This window comes from Dama dama, chromosome X, assembly GCF_033118175.1.
Source record: "Dama dama isolate Ldn47 chromosome X, ASM3311817v1, whole genome shotgun sequence".
Lineage (NCBI taxonomy): Eukaryota > Metazoa > Chordata > Mammalia > Artiodactyla > Cervidae > Dama > Dama dama.
Window position 1 is genome coordinate 25,174,971 of NC_083714.1, and position 17,927 is coordinate 25,192,897.

General features: G+C 37.0%; 1 pseudogene; it reads right to left on the reverse strand.

The window, feature by feature from the left end:
• Positions 1-4,341: 4,341 nt before the first annotated feature.
• LOC133052576 (tigger transposable element-derived protein 1-like) lies at positions 4,342-16,757 on the reverse strand (annotated as a pseudogene).
• Between the last annotated feature and the right edge of the window lie 1,170 nt (positions 16,758-17,927).

Below are 17,927 nucleotides of genomic sequence, written 5' to 3' on the forward strand. Positions count from 1 at the left end.
TTAAATTGACTGTGCCAATTTACATTCCCACCAACAGTGTAAGAGGGTTCCCTTTTCTCCACATGCTCTCCAGCATTTATTGTTTGTAGATTTCTTAATGATGATTATTTGTGAGATGATACCTTGTTATAATTTTGATTTGTATTTCTCTAATCATGAGCAATTTTGAGCATCTTTTCATGTTTTTGTTGGCCATCTGTATGTTTTCTTTGGAGAAATGTCTTATTTGATTGTGCTGGTTTTTTTCTGGTATCAAGCTGCATGAGATGTTTGTATATTTTGGAGATTAATCCTTTGTCAGGTGTTTAATTTTCAATTATTTTCTCCTATTCTGAGAGTTGTCTTTTAATTTTATTTGTTTCCTTTGATGTGCAAAAGCTTTTCAGTTAAAGTCCCATTTGTTTACTTTTGTTTGTATTTCCATTATTCTAGGTTGGGTCAAAGAGGATATTGCTGTGATGTTTGTCAAACAGTGTACTGCCTATGTTTTCCTCTAAGAGTTTTCTAGTTTCTAGAAGTGAAAGTGAAAGTATTAGTCACTCAGTCGTGTCCAACTCTTTGCAACCTCTGGGACTGTAGCCTGCCAGGCTCCTCTGTAATGGAATTTACCAGGCAAGATTACTGGAGTGGGTTGCCATTCCCTTCTCCAGAGGGTCTTCCCAACTCAGGGATCAAACCTGGGTTTTCTGCATTGCAGGCAGATTCTTTACCATCTGGGCCACCAGAGAAGCCCTTATATTTAAATCTTTAATCCATTTATTTGGGGGCATGATATTAGAAAGTGTTCTGCTGCTGCTGCTGCTGCTAAGTCGCTGCAGTTGTGTCCAACTCTGTGCGACCCCATAGACGGCAGCCTATCAGGCTTCTCTGTCCCTGGGATTCTTCAGGCAAGAACACTGGAGTGGGTTGCCATTTCCTTCTCCAATGCATACATGCATGCTAAATTGCTTCAGTTGTGTCTGACTCTGTGCGACCCCATGAACAGCAGCCTACCAGGCTCCTCTGCCCGCAGGAATCTCCAGGCAAGAATACTGGAGTGGGTTGCCATTTTCTTCTCTAAGAAAGTGTTCTAGTTTTGTTATTTTACGTGTAGCTGTCTATTTTCCCTAGAACCACCTATTGGAGAGGCTGTCTTTTCTCCATTGTAGGTTCTTGCCTGCTTTGTCAAAGATAATGTGCCCAGATGTGTGTGGGTTCATCTCTGGGCTTTATATCTTGTTTCATTGGTTTATGTTTCTGTTTTGTGCCAGTACCATACTGGCTTGATGACTATAGCTTTGTAGTATAGTCTTAAGTTAGGAAGGTTGATTCCTCCAGCTCCATTCTTCTTTTCCATGTTTACTTTGGCTCTTAGGGGTATTTTGTATTTCCACACAAACTGTAGATTCTTATTACCTTTATTACTTCTAGGAGCATTTTTAGATTCTGTGAATTTCTATACAGACAGTCACATAATCTAAATAAGGGTGGATTTAATATTTTAAGCTTAATGGAAAGATAACTTATAAAACAATATATCTTTGTCATTGATTTCTAATTTAATACTCATATAGAAATACAAAGTAAATTATATGATTTGTCTTTTAAAATATATTGGTACTTGTTTCCTTGGCCCAGAATATGGTCTACTTGGTAAATGTTCTCTATGTACTTGTAAAGACTATTCTGATATTGCTGAGTGGAGTGTTCTAGTACTGTCAATTAGGCCAATTTGATTCATACAGTATTTCAAGTCTTCTATATCTATATTGGGCTCCAAAATTACTGCAGATGGTGACTGCAGCATGAAATTGAAAGATGCTTGCTCCTTGGAAGCAAAGCTATGACTATTCTAGACAGCATATTAAAAAGCAGAGACATTACTTTGCTGACCAAGGTCTGTCTAGTCAAAGCTATTGTTTTTCCTGTCGCCATGTATGGATGTGAGAGTTGGACTATACAGAAAGCTAAGCACCGAAGAATTGATGCTTTTGAACTGTGGTTTTGGAGAAAACTCTTGAGAGGCCCTTGGACTGCAAGGCGATTGAATCAGTCAGTCCTAAAGCAAATCAGTCCTGAATTTTCATTGGTAGGACTGATGGTGAAGCTGCAGTACTTTGGCCACCTAATGAGAACCGACTCATTAGAAAGGACCCTGATGCTGGGAAAGATTGAAGGCAAGAGGAGAAGGGGACAACAGAGGATCAGATGATTGGATAGTATCACTGACTCGATGGACATGAGTTTGAGCAAGCTCCAGAAGTTGGTGTTGGACACGGAAATCTGGCCTGCTGCAGTCCATGTGGTCACAAAGAGTTTGACACGACTGAGAGACTGAACTGATACCATTACTGATTTTCTGTCTGTGTATTCAACACGGTATTTAGAGAATTGTATTTATGTCTCCAATCATGAATAACATTAACATTTTGTATTTTTTTCTATTTCCTCTATATTTTGTTTCCTTTTTCCTTTCCCCCCCTAAATCTTTTGGAGTTAATTATTTTTCATTATTCTACTTTATCTTTTTTGTTCTATTAGCTATCATTGTTTAGTTTAATAATCTAGTGATTCCTTCAGGGTTGATAGTATACAGCTAAAACTTCTCAAATTCCACCTTCATGTGATATTACTTTATGAATAGTATCCTTTTAGCAGTATATGTTTACTTACTCCCTACTGACCTTTGTGTCATTGTTGGCATCTATTTACCTTTACATATGTTTATTATCCTATAAACCTTGTTATGACTTTTGCTTGAAAATACTATTTTTCAAAGCGATTTTAAAAATAAGAGAAAACCCTATTTTATATTTATGCAAATATTTACAATTTTTCAGTGTTCACCACTGTGTTGAGTAAATCCATATTCTCATGGGAGTCTGTTTCTTCTATCTGAATTATTTTAATCTGTTTGATAATACAGGTCTGTTGCTGATGAATTCTTTTACTTTTAAAACTTTAACTTTTTATTTTATCTTTATTTTGAAAATACGATGTCAGTGACTATGGAATTCTTGGTTGCCATTTCTTTTTCCTCTTTAAGTGTTTTAAAGCTATGTCTCCATAATTTTCTGGTTTATATTCATGCTACTTAGTGGGTATGGCCTTCCTAGTTGTGTGATGAAAACATTCTAGAAATATATAGTGAAGATTAATGCTTATTCTGACTTGTCACTGACTTGTTAACTCTAAAATGGCTTAAGTGATGAATTTTACATTACATGTATTTTAGCACAATTAAAAAAATGGGCAAATAACTTGAAGACATGTGTTTTTAAAGAATATTCACTAGTGGTGTGTGCATCACCCAGCTTCAACAGTTATCAACATTTTACTATCCATATTATATCCAGTTCCCTGATTATTTCTATATTTTTGTTAGGCTATTTGTAAAGCAAGTCCAGCCACCATGCCATTTCAACTGTAAAAATTTCAGTCAGTGTGTTTACCTGTGTAAATTTACAGTGTGATAAATTGTGTCTGTGCTGCTGTGTATATGTGCAGAAGTTTAAGCTATTGTTTTGAACCACTGACTAGTATTTTAGAGTGAGTAAACACCTTTATTTATTTGTCCCCAGAGATGAACACCTAGTCTCAAACTATCCACTTCCACACAATTGCTATGAAGACCAGCTGTGTTCATTTGCTCTTGGATTTTACCTGAGGATTTTTCTAGGATACATACTCAAAAGTGAGTATATAAACTTTACTAGAAGAGATAATAAAATTTATATTTTTATAAAACTGTTCTCTGCAGAGTGGATGGCATTAAATACTAGAAGCTGTATTGCAGAAAACCACTCACCTCTTGACTTCAGAGGCTCCTGTTTTATTCTTCTTTTGTGACCCACATCATTTGTCACACTTATTTGGACATATGTTGTAACCTTTGAACTTTTGCTGAGGGAAGGAATTAGATATGATTCACCAGATTTCAGAGAAGCTACCAGAGTGATTGTTTAATACATTTGAACACTCCTCAGTTACTAATCTATGACCTAGGTACACAGAACTGGCTGATGATCCATGTTCATGTGTACTCAATCACGCTCAACTCTTGTGACCCCATGGACTATAACCCTCCAGGCTACTTTGTCCATGGAATTTTCCAGGCAAGACTACTGGAGTGGGTTGCTATTTCCTCCTTCAGGGGATCTTCCAGACCCAGGGATCAAACTTTTGTCTCTTATGTCCTGTGTAATGGTAGATGGTTTCTTTACCTCTGCACCACCTGGGAACTCCAGTTAAATCTGTTTCATTATGAATCCTACCACTGACCTTTTGGAAACACAGTCTGTAAGGTCTGTCAGCCTTCCTGTCTCCATCAAGAATTGTACCAAGTCTCAAACTCTATAATTTTTAAGTCATCATCAGGCTTTGGCTCAAGTTTCTTATCTTGTACTCAGGTTTCTCTGAATCCAAAACCAATGTGATGATGGTCTCCTTAGAACTTACATTCTGTCTCTGTGCTGATGATACGTGGTCAAATGTACTAATTGAAAAAAAAATGCTTTTAGCACTTATACTGAGTTGATATTCTTTCATGTAAAAGAATATGGAGAAAACTAAATGATGTTATAAATAAATAGGTTACTCTCAGGTTAGAGAAAGTCTCAGAAACCAGGACATTGGTATCTTAGATTTGTCTTGATGAAGATTTGTATCAACTTAGGAGAGCCTAAAGGAAAGTAAGAAGAGAAGCAGTTGGCAGAAGGATATGTAGCTCTCAGTAGAAAGGAGGGTGCTCTGAGAATATTCTGAAGAGTAAACGGGAAGAAGGCCTGAAAATAGGTCCAGGAAACAGTAACAGGAGCAGAAGTCTGGAGGACAGGATCCCTAACACTGACTTGTGATCCTGAGATATGCCCTCAAGACTTAGTTCCTGTGTTGGGCTAGAAACTCTGTGGCATCAGGGATCATATGTTATTTTCCCCAGTAGCATGTAATCCCAGGTCTCTAACAACTCACTTAAAGCAAGGTCTCAATAAATTGTTTATGAATTGATGTATTAATACTTTGTGCTGTATATTAATTTTCTACTGATGCTTTATTAGTTACCATAAGTTTAGAAGCTTAAAAAAACATGAATTTGTTAGCTTACAGTGTTTTGGAATAGAAGTCCAACAGGGTCTCACTGGGATAAAGGCAAGGTGCCAACAGAGCTGTATTCCTTTCTGAAGACTATAGTGATAAGCCATTTTCTTGCCCTTTCGTAGCTTCTAAAGGACATAGTCATTCCTTTCATTTTCAAAGCTAGGAAACATAACCTGTCTCATTGCATCACTGCCATTGTCACATCTCCCTGACTCCTTTCTTCTGGAGCCCTCTGCCACTTTTTTGGACCCATTGTGATAATTCAAGAAATCCCCTTATTTTAAAGTCAGCTGATTAGCAGCCCTAATGTCATTTGTAGTCTTAATTCCCCATTACCATGTAACCTAACATATTCACAGATTCCAAGAATTAGGCCATGAACATATTTGGAGGCCCTCAGGAAGTAAATGCTCAATGGAAAATCTAGAAGTCACTTGCTAGGCCAAACGGTTGTAAGGATCACAGGCTAGATTAACCTATTGGTCAGTTTAGGATTATAAACTCCACTAACCTCGTTATGTTTTTCCTCCAGTGACTACAACCTGAATGAGAGACCCTCTACCTAGGGAGCTAAATGGAGAGAACTTGCTCTTGGAGGATTTGTCTCTTCCCAGAAGCTGGATGTTTGTTACCACTGTTCAGGAAAATTAATTTCACCAGTGTCCCTCCTGTAACATCATCTCCCTTTCTCCAGAATCCCTCAGGAGAGGAAAGGAGATAGGAAGCTTAACAGCACCAGTGGTAAACTAAGTTTATAAAAGTGTCTGTTGAGTGCCAAAATATATCGGCAAATATATTTCATGTAAGACACATCTCTAGTTAAACTAAGCCCTGAGAGCATTTATCAATCCTAAGTTGTAGTTTCTTGCATACAAACACCCAGGACAACTTCCAGCAGATAAATATTTGCCCTTATTCCTACACTGGTAAAAACCAAGTCTGAGTGTTATACCTTAGTGAAATTAAAATGAACCCTCAGATTTGAAATGACACCAAGATAACCAGTACAGCAAGATTTTCTATTGAATCCTTGATAGCCTCAGGAAGTGAGTTCAGACTGGAAAATAGAAAACTAATATGATTTATGAGGTTATGGGGGAAAGCAGGTAGGATGGAAAAGTTGTCTGATAGTAACCAATAAGTGAGTGCTCTTCAAAATATATAAGGGGAACTTGTTGGAGAAAAGAGAGATGATTTATACCTCCACTCAGGCTGAAATACAGCTGTGTTAAGTTGAAGAGATGGCAGGTAAGGCATCCAAACTAGCAGTTGATGGTGACAAACAGGAGACAGAATGAATTAAGGATATAGGAGGTGGCCATGAGGGATGGCTTAGAGGAAATACCATCTCTCTGCCATATGTACCACAAGAATTGAACATGGAAAGATGAGAAGTAGAAGGTCATTTGGGAAGGCTCTTTAGAGGTGTTAAGGAAATATCCCCAATTTCAAACCACAGAACATTGCCCCCTGGCATTCCCACCTTCCAGGGAGGTGTCAGAATAGTGATTTGTGAGGTATAAGCCTTTTCTAGCTACCATTGACTGAAGGCAGTGCCTTGATGACCAAACAACGCTGAAAGGGTGTGGTCCTCAGTGTCCTGGGGAGGGATTTCTACAAAAAGGGTAGGACCCTTAAGGTAGAAGCCAGGAAGTTTGAACAAGGCTAAGATGACCAAGAAATAAAGGAGCTGGGTGTACTTAGGAGACAGTGAACCATAAGCACCAAAGGGAAGAAGATCTTTTTTAAACTCAAGTCCAGAGGTAATAGCAAGGTCAGATGATCCTACCCAAGCTTCTCTTCTTTACTGAAAATCTCCCCTCAAAGAGGCTTACCTGTCCTTGCCGGCATGAGCCTTATGTTCAATCTGCACCCATTCTCATTAAGAGCTCCTTCCCATTTCTCCTTCATTCTGCTTTTGCTGCCCAGTATTGTTCTGAGCTCAACCTTTTGTCCTTTCAATTTCAGAAGACATGGAGGAGAACAAACAGACTTCTTTACCTGAGTTCTAGTAATACATCTACTCACAGAATTGCAGTTACTTTAAGAAAGCCAAATGGAGAAAAAAGGGCAGCACATTTTGGTCATTACACAGAGTGAATAGTAGCCCACATCAAATGCATCTCGACTGGCTTCAAGGGCAGTCATAGAACTGCACCATTCCAAGATAACAGCAAAATGGACCACAGCTGTGACAATTAAAGTCAGTAAGGTGAGAGAACCCTTCCTCCCAGTAGATATGTCTGTATCTCTAAGCTGTCTGATGACAGAAGGAACAGTGTGAACGGAAGAGTCAGGTACATGGAAAGGAAGAGATATAAGGCCTTGCAGGATTAGGGGCTAGATTGGCATGTCCATAGGAAGTACATTTGGGATAAAGAATAGATAAGTATAGAGCAGTAGAGACAAATTTCCCTCCATAAAACTTTAACCCACATGCCAGGAGTCAAAAGGCACACTTGTATGGAGTGGGAGGAAGAAAAGGGAACTTGATATCAGGGTTTAGATTTCCAGACCCAGATGGGAAGATGGTGTTTTTAGTGTAGAGTGGCAGTGATGCCTCAAAATAAGGAAAATAAATGAATCATTTCTCCCTCATAGTGGTGTTAGTTGTGCTATACTTTGCTGCAAGTGTCTATAATCCCTATGAAAAATGGAAACACCCAACTAAAAGTCCCAAACAGTACCTTCATGGAATAAAATAATGGTGTTTGGAAATAACATATTCAACACTGATGAGGCCAGTTTCCAACACTGATGAGGCCAGGTTCTTACTGAGAAATTTATAGTGGAGCTACTGTCTACCAGGGGGATTGTTGGTTGTTCAGTCGTGTCCCACTCTTTGAGACCCCATGGGCTGTAACCAGGCTTCTCTGTCCACAAAATTCTCCAGGCAAGAGCATTGGAGTGGGTTGTCATTCCTTTGTCTAGGGGATCTTCCTGGCCCAGGTATCCAACCTGGATTTCCTGCATTGCAGGCAGATTCTTTACCATCTGAAGGCAGTGGGAAATTTTATCTATTGTTATCCCACTATGAGAAGTTATGAAATTACTTCACATTTACTTTGATCCATTTCTCCATCTCCCTCCCTCATTATCCAATTTTAGTGAATTATGCCACTATTTTTAGAATGATTGGTGCTCACTATTATAAATTTATATTTATTTATTATCACTCAGTTACTTGACTTGGCAACCTTAAAGTTATCTTTAGATCCATGGCTAAGAAATTTAGAAAATTTACTTACACTGCCTGTTAGCTTTTCATCATTATTGTGTGATTTTTGTTGTATTATTTCTCTGTAGTTACATTTAAAAGCATTTCGATTCTTCTTTGTAACAATAATTTTCATACTCCTGCTGTCTTTAAAGTATTCATTAACAGATTTTATGCAGCAGTTTCTCCATTGTGCAGTAAGGACTCATTAGAACTATATGTGCTGAGTTCTTGTATATTTGAAATTTTTGTCTCTTCTTTTATACTTAAATGGCACTGTGGCTCAGTATAAAATGCTTAGGTCATTTATGCTTTTAAGCATTGATCCACTATATTCTGACAGTGACTGTTGTGATGAAGACTTCTGAGACTGGACTGATATTACCCCTTTATAAGCCTAAAGATGAGTTTTGCTACATTGTACAGTGTTTGGGCTTCTCTGGTGGCTCAGTGGTAAAGAATCTGCCTTCAATGCAGGAGATGCAGGGTTGATTCCTGGGTCAGGAAGATCCCCTGTAGGAGGAAATGACGACTCACTCTAGTATTCTTGCCTGAGAAATCTCATGGACAGAGGAGCCTGGTGGGCTACAGTGCATGGGGTCGCAGAGAGTCAGACACAACTTAGCGACTAAAGAGCAGTGTTCTTTATCTCTGAAATCTAGTTTAGTTAAACTATCAGTGTTGCTTTTAGTACCAATTTACACTGTGACCAAATGAAAGAAAACTTTGTCTTAAGGCTAAATCTTATATTCTGTATGGTTTCCTGAATTAAATCTTTGCATTTTTCTCTTCTTTTACTTTGATTCTCTTCTTCAGGAGCACTCACTTTTTTCATATTGGATACCATTTATCATTTTTCATTTGACTTTGCTTACTTTAATCAATCTCTCCTCTATATCCTCAGATGTCTTTTTAGTTGCATGTTTCCTTCTTTTTTTCTGCTTCAATGTGATATTCTGTCAAGTTTTAACTCTTCTGTATCATTTTTAACTTTAGTTTTCCCAAGTCATTTTCGTATCTTCCTATCACCTTATTATTTATCTGCTATATCTCTGTTTAGGACTTTTGTTTTAAAGTCAATTTTGACTTCCAGTTTCAGCTCTAATATTTACAGTTTAAAAACCAACATTCCAAAATTAACTATAAGAAAAAGTTATACAAACTGAAAATCTATGTCTTTCCTCGGACTAATTGTTGAACTGAGGTTGCAGAGCAAACACCCCCAAATCTAGAGAGACAAATGTATCAGGAGAGTCACATTCAAGGCTGTTTTATTTGGAGCATAAGTCCCTGAACCATAAATTAGTTGGATTATTTGGCAGCTTGGATGGAAAGGGAGTTTGGGGAAGAATGGATACATGTATATCCATGACTGAGTCCATTTGCTGTCTACTTGAAACTATCACAATGTTTTAATCAGCCATATTCCAATATAAAATAAAAAGTAAAAGAAAAAAACAGACTGAATTATATGGGAAACATAAAAAATTTAGTAGGACTAGTAAAGTGATCATTTTGATGACTTTGGCTAGAAATTGTGTGTTAACTTTCAAGAGAATAACAAATCCCTAAGGGCTCCAGTCTTAGGAGAATCCTTCATATTTTCATGGTCTTTACCTTAAGAAATTCCACTGGGTTCTCATCATGGAATATCTAGGAAAGATCCCTTTGTGGCTCTGGAAAAGTGAGGGAAGAATGATAATTGTGAAACATACCAAGATACTTCTCCATAACAAAATCCTACTATACAGGATTGAAAACTATATTAGGGCTTTTTCTCAGTCAGAGGAAGGGAATTCCTTTGATTTCAGCTCCATCTAGCCTTCGTGTCTTACCTAAGGTGTTAAAACATAGTCTACAGGGTTCAAGGATTGGAAATGCTGGTTCTAGGCCATCCATAAAGTGCTAAGGCAAAAAGCAATACAAATAGAGAAATATTTTTGAATGTCATAGTTCTGAGATACAGGGCCACTAATAGATGATTATTTAATCATAAGATTACAGAAATCTCCCCAACTCCATACTTCATAGTCATACCAACAGAGCATCAGTATCATAAAAGGGGGTTTCACCTGAAAGTTCTACAAGAAACAGATTCTTTCTGACTGGAAATCTTAAGGAAGCACAAAGTCAAGGTAGGAAACAGAAGGTTAAAGAAACTTGAAGCCTCTGGGACCTGTAGAAAGATCAAACATTAAACATTCCTGGGTATATATTGAAAGAAAACAAAAACACTAATTTATTTCTCTCTGAGTATATGGCCAGAAGTGGGATTGCAAGATCACATGATAGCTCTATTTTTACTTTTTTAAAGGTACCTCCATACTGTTTTCCACAGTGGCTGCACCAATTTACATTGCTACCAACAGTGTAGGAGGGTTCCCTTTTCTCCACACCATCTGCAGCATTTATGATTTGTGGACTTTTCAATGATGGCCATTCTGACCAGTGTGAGGTGGTACTTCATTGTAGTTTTGGTTTTCCTTTCTCTAATAGCCAATCATTTATTTATATACTGGCAATTAAGATTTGGAATTAGAATTTTAATAAAATAGTAACATTTACAATGGAATAAAAATAATGAAATACTTGGGAATAAAAAACAAAGCACAAAGAATCTATTTATAGAAAACTATAAAACACTGGTGAAAGAAATCAAAGCAAATTTAAACAAGTCCCTGTTCATGAATTGGAAAACTCGCTATTGTTAATGTCAATTCTTCCCAACTGTGTAGATTTAATATAATCCCAAAGAAAACCCACGCAAGCTAGTTCTTAGGTATTGAAAAACTGACACTCAAAGTTATATAGAAAGAAAAAGAATAACCTGCAAAATACTGAAGAGGATCAAAGTTGGAATGTTAACACAACCTGATTTGAAAACTTTTTAGAAGATAAAGTAACCAAGACAGTGTTGTATTGGTGGAAAAAAAAAAAACCACTTAGATCAATATAATAGAAATGAGAGTCCAGCAACAGACTTGAACAAATACAGCCAACTGGTATTTGACAAAGACACAATGGTTATTTAATGGAGAAAGAATAGATTTTTCTAAAATACTGCTGGAACAGTTTGACAACAATAAAGCAAAAAAAAAAAAAAAAAAAAATGAACCTAAACACAGACCTTACACTTTTCACAAACATTAACTTCAAATGTATCATATACTTAAATATAAGATGTAAAATTATAAAAGTTTCTAGAAGATAACATGAGAAAACCTATGTGATCTTGAGTTTGGTGATAAGATTTTAATAACAATACTAACTGTATCATCCACAAAAGAAAAAAACTGAATCTATTGGACTTCACTAAAATAAAAAAAGAAATCTGCTCTGCAAAATAAAATAAGAGTTGGAAAAGACAAGCCATAAACCAGGAGGAAACATTTGTGAATCACATATCATCTAGTAAAGAGTTAGTCATTCAGTCCTGTCTGATTCTCTGTGACCCCATGGACTGTAGCCCACCAGGCTCTTCTGTCCATGGGATTCTCCAGGCAAAAATACTGGAGTGGATTGCTATTTCCTTCTCAGGGGATCTTCCCAACCCAGGGATTGAACCTGGGTCTCCCACATTGCAGGCAGTCTCTTTACCAACTGAGCCACCAGGGAAAACCTTACATCAAAAATATACAAAGAACTCTTTTGGTTTATGTGTGTTTAATTTTACCTTATATTGGAGTACAGTTGACTAATAATATTGTATTAGTTTCAGGTGTACAGCAAAGTGATTCAATTATACATATACTTGTATCTATTTTTTTTCAAATTCTTTTCCCATTTAGACTGTTACAGAATAATGAGCAGAGTTCCCTATGCTATATATTAGGTCCTTGTTGCTTATCTATTTTAAATATAGCATTGTGTTTATTTTTAAATTGAGGTATTATTGACACATAGCATTATATTTGTTTCGGATGTAAAACATGACAATTTGACATTTATATACATTGCAAAATAATGAAACAATACGGAAACAACCACTTGTTTTTAAAAATAGGGCAAAGACCTTAACAGACTCCTCATCAAAGTAGATATACAGATGGCAAATAACCATATGAAAAGATGTTCAACATTGTCTATCATTAGGGAAATGCAAATTAAAATAGCAATATGTTCCAGCTGTACCCCTATGAGAATGGCTAACATACAAAAAACCTGACTATCCAAATGCCTTGTGAGGATGCGAAGCAAAAGGAACTCTCATTCATTGCTGACAGGAATGGAAAATGGTCAAGTGATGTTGGAAAACAGTTTGACAGTTTCTCACAAAGGTAAACATAGGCTTACCATGTGATTTATCAGTCACATTCCTAGGTATTTACTCAACTGATATGAAAACTTAGGGCCATATGAAACTTGCATATGAATGTTTGTAGCAAAACTCACAAACATGAAACACTGGAAGCAGCCAAGATGTCCTTCAGTAGGTATGTGCATAAATGAACTGTGGTGTAGCCATACAATGGAATAATATCAGCAGTAAAAAGGAATGAGCTTTCAAGCCATGCAAAGACATGGATAAATCTTAAATGAATATTGCTAAATGAAAGAAATCAGCCTGAAAAGGCTGTATATGACATGATTCCATTTATATGATATTTTGAAAAAGGCAGATTTTAGAGGTAATAAATAGATTAGTAGTTGCCCTGAGTTCAAGGTAGAAGAAATTTGAATAGTTGAAGCATACAGAAACTTTTAGGGCAATTAAACTGTTTTGTATTATATTAAGTGGGTGGCTGCAAGAAAATATGCATTTTTCAAAACTTAGAATTTTGTAGCACAAAAATTGAACCTTAATGTGTGCAAGTTAAAAAATTCATTTAGCAAGTCAGTTGATTCCATATTGGAATGGAGACCATGACAAAATAATCTAAATGTATTGCAGATACACAGGCTTATCACAGAGACTTTGTGGTTTCACTTCCAGACCACCACAATGAAATGAATATTGCAATAAAGCAGGTAACATGAAGTTTTTGGTTTCCAAGTGCATAGAAAAGTTACACTGACACTATATTTTAGTCTATTGAGTATTCAATCACATTGTGTCTAAAAATGTACACCTATTTATTTATTTATTTATTTTCATTTATTTTTATTAGTTGGAGGCTAATTACTTTACAATATTGTAGTGGTTTTTGTCATACATTGACATGAATCAGCCATGGAGTTACATGTGTTCCCCATCCCATCCCTCTGAGTCTTTCCAGTGCACCAGCCCCGAGCACTTGTCTCATGCATCCAGTCTGGGCTGGTGATCAGTTTCACCCTTGATAGTATACTTGTTTCAATGCTATTCTCTCAGAACATCCCACACTCGCCTTCTCCCACATAGTCCCAAAGTCTGTTCTGTACATCTGTGTCTCTTTTTCTGTTTTGCATATAGGGTTATTGTTACCATCTTTTTAAATTCCATATATATGCATTAGTATACTGTATTGGTGTTTATCTTTCTGGCTTACTTCACTCTGTATAATGGGCTCCAGTTTCATTCATCTCATTAGAACTGATTCAAATGAATTCTTTTTAATGGCTGAGTAATATTCCATTGTGTATATGTGCCACAGTTTCTTATCCATTCGTCTGCTGGTGGGCATCTAGGTTGCTTCCATGTCCTGGCTATTATAAACAGTGCTGCAATGAACATTGGAGTGCACGTGTCTCTTTCAGATTTGGTTTCCTCAGTGTGTATGCCCAGAAGTGGGATTGCTGGGTCATATGGCAGTTCTATTTCCAGTCTTTTAGGAAATCTCCACACTGTTCTCCATAGATGCTGTACTAGTTTGCATTCCCACCAACAGTGTAAGAGGGTTCCCTTTTCTCCACACCCTCTCCAGCATTTATTGCTTGTAGACTTTTGGATAGCAGCCATCCTGACTGGCATGTAATGGTACCTCATTGTGGTTTTGATTTGCATTTCTCTGATAATGAGTGATGTCAAGCATCTTTTCTTTGTTTGTTAGCCATCTGCATGTCTTCTTTGGAGAAATGTCTGTTTAGTTCTTTGGCCCATTTTTTGATTGGGTCATTTGTTTTTCTGGAATTGAGCTTCAGGAGTTGCTTGTATAATTTTTAGATGAATCCTTTGTCTGTTGCTTCGTTTGCTATTATTTTCTCCCAATCTGAGGGCTGTCTTTTCACCTTGCTTATAGTTTCCTTTGTTGTGCAAAAGCTTTTAAGTTTCATTAGGTCCTATTTGTTTAGTTTTGCTTTTATTTACAATGTTCTGGTAGGTGGGTCATAGAGGATCCTGCTGTGATTTATGTCGGAGAGTGTTTTGCCTATGTTCTCCTCTAGGAGTTTTATAGTTTCTGGTCTTACATTTAGATCTTTGATCCATTTTGAGTTTATTTTTGTGTATGGTGTTAGAAAGTGTTCTAGTTTCATTCTTTTACAAGTGGTTGACCAGCTTTCCCAGCACCACTTGTTAAAGAGGTTGTCTTTTTTCCATTGTATATCCTTGCCTCCTTTGTCAAAGATAAGGTGTCCATAGGTTCGTGGATTCATCTCTGGGCTTTCTATTCTGTTCCATTGATCTATATTTCTGTCTTTGTGCCAGTACCATACTGTCTTGATGACTGTGGCTTTGTAGTAGAGTCTGAAGTCAGGCAGGTTGATTCCTCCAGTTCCATTCTTCTTTCTCAAGATTACTTTGGCTATTCGAGGTTTTTTGTATTTCCATACAAATTGTGAAATTATTTGTTCTAGTTCTGTGAAGAATACTGTTGGTAGCTTGATAGGGATTGCATTGAATCTATAGATTGCTTTGGGTAGTATAGTCATTTTGACAATATTGATTCTTCCATGAACATGGTATTTTTCTCCATCTATTTGTGTCCTCTTTGATAAAAATGTACATACCTGTTTAAAAATACCTTATTGTTAAAAAATGAAGCTGAGCCTTCAGCAAGTGGTAGTCTCATTGCTGGTGGAGAGTCTTGCCTCGATGCTGATGCCTGCTTACTAATCAGGATAGTGGTTGCTGAAGCCTAGAGTATCTGTAGTAATATGTTCAAATAAGGCAATAATGAGGTTTGCTGTGCCAGTTGACTCTTGCTTTTATGAATGATTTGTCTATAGTGTGCAATGCTGTCTGATAGTATTTTACCCAGAGTAGAACTTCTTTCAAAATTGGAGTCATTCTTCTTAAACCATATTGCTCTTTTATCAACTAAGATTCTGTAATATTCTAAATCCTTTGTTGCCATTTCAACAGTGTTTACAATGTCTTCACTAAAAGTAGATTTAATCTCAAGAAACCACTTTCCTTGCTCATCCATAAGAGGAACCTCCTCTTCTGTTAAAGTATTATCTTGAGATTGTAGCAATTCAGTCAAGGCTTCAGGCTTCACTTCTAATTCTAGTTCTCTTGCTATTTCCGCTATATCTGCAGTGACTTTCTCCATTGAAGTCTTGAACCTCTCAAAGTCATCCATGAGGGTTGGAATCAACTTCTTCCCAACTTCTGGGAATGTTTCTATTTTGACCCCTTCCCTTGAATTATGCATGTTCTTAAGGTCTTCTAGAATGGTAACTCCTTTCCAGAAGGTTTTCACTTGAACTTTCCCAGATCCATCAGAGGAATCATTATCTACGGCAGCTATGTTGTTGTTCAGTCACTCAGTCATGTCCAACTCTTTGCGACCCAATGGGCTGTAGCATGCCAGGCTTCCCTGTCCTTCATTATCTCACTGTTTGCTCAAACTCATATCCACTGAGTTGATGATGGCATCCAACAGTCTCATCCTTTGTTGCCCCCTTCTCCTCACAGTCTTATGAAATATATTTCTTAAATTGTAAGTCTTAAAATTAAAAATGATGCCTTGGTCCATGGGCTACTGAACAGATATTGTGTTAGCAGGCATGAAGACAACTTTAATCTTATTGCCCATCTCCATCAGAGCTCTTTGGTGACTAGGGTCATTGTCCATGAGCAGAAATATTTTGAAAGGAATCTCTTTTTTTCTGAGCTGTATGTCTCAATGGTGGACTTAAAACAGTCAACAATATTGTAAACAGATGTGCTATCATACAGGCTTTGTTGTTCTATTTATAGAGCACAGGCACAATCAAATTAGCATAATTCTGAAGGGCCCTAGGATTTTCAGAATTGTTAACGGGTATCAGTTTCAACTTCAAGTCACCAGTTGGATCACCCCTAGCAAGAGTATCATCCTGTCTTTTAAGCTTTGTAACCAGGCATTGACTCCTTGCTATGAAAGTCCAAGATGACGTCTTCTTTCAGTATAAGGTCATTTGTCTACATTGATAATGTTTGTTTAGTGTATCCACCTTCATTAATTGTCCTAGCTCTATATAACTTTCTGTAGCTTTTACATTAGCACTTGCTATTTCACATTGTGCTTTTTATGTTATGGAGACAGCATCTTTTCTTAAACTTCATGAACCAGTCTCTGCTATCTTCAAACTTTTCTTCTGCACCTTCCTCACCTCCCATTCACTGCTGGTGGGAATACAAAATAATACAGCCACTTTATAAGAGAGTTTGACAGTTTCTTACAAATCTAAAAATAGTCTTTATACAATTCAGTAATTGCTCTCCTAGGTTTTTATCCTATTGAGTTGAAAACTCATGTTTATACAAAAACCTGTGCATGTATGTTTGTAGCAGCTTTTTTCAATATTGGCAAAAATTCAAGCAACTGAGATGTCCTTCAGCAGGTGAATGGGTGAGCAAACAGTCATATATATCTATATAGAATATTATTCAGTGGGGAAAAAAAGAAATGAGCTGTTGAGCCACAGGAAGACAGAAGTATATCTTAAATACATATTGTGAAAAAAGTGACTCTGAAAAGGTGACATATTGTATGATCCCAGCTATATGACTTTCTGGAAAAGACAAAACTAGAGAGACTGCAAGAAGGTGAGTGGTTTCCAGAGATCAAGGGAACAGGAAAGTTTTGACTAGATGAAGCACACAGAAGAGTTTTTACAGAGGCGAAACTTTTCTGTGTGATATTGTAATGGTGGACTCTATTTATGCATTTGTCAAAACCCATAAAATTGTACAACACAGAATCAAACAGTATAAATTTAAACTAAGTCTTTAGTTGATAATAATCTAATGGTACTGGTTCATTAATTATAACAAGTGTATCACACTAATGGAAGATGTTAATAATGGGGCATATTGTGAGGGGTGGTGTATGGGAACTCTGCACTATATGCTCATTTAATTTGTAAAAAATAAATTGCAAAATCCTAAACTTCCCTGGTGGCTCAGATGGTAAAACATCTGCCTACAATGCAGGAGAACCAGGTTCAATCCCTGGGTCAGGAAGATCTCCTGGAGAAGGAAATGGCAACCCAGTCCAGTATTCTTGCCTGGGAAATCCCATGGATGGAGGAGCCTGGTAGGCTACAGTCCATGGGGTCACAAAGAGTTGGACATGACTGAGTGACTTCACTTTCACTTTTCACTTTCAAAGAGGTATTTAAAGGGAAAATACTTACAGTTTTTCTCTATGTGACAGAGAAATAGAAGCTTTCTCACTCACATGACTCTGTTAACCACAGAAGCAAGACAAAACTTTAAGTGTCAGTGTTGAAATGGGAAGAAAAAGTTGTTTTGTGGGACTTCCCTGTTGGTCCAGTGGTTAAGACT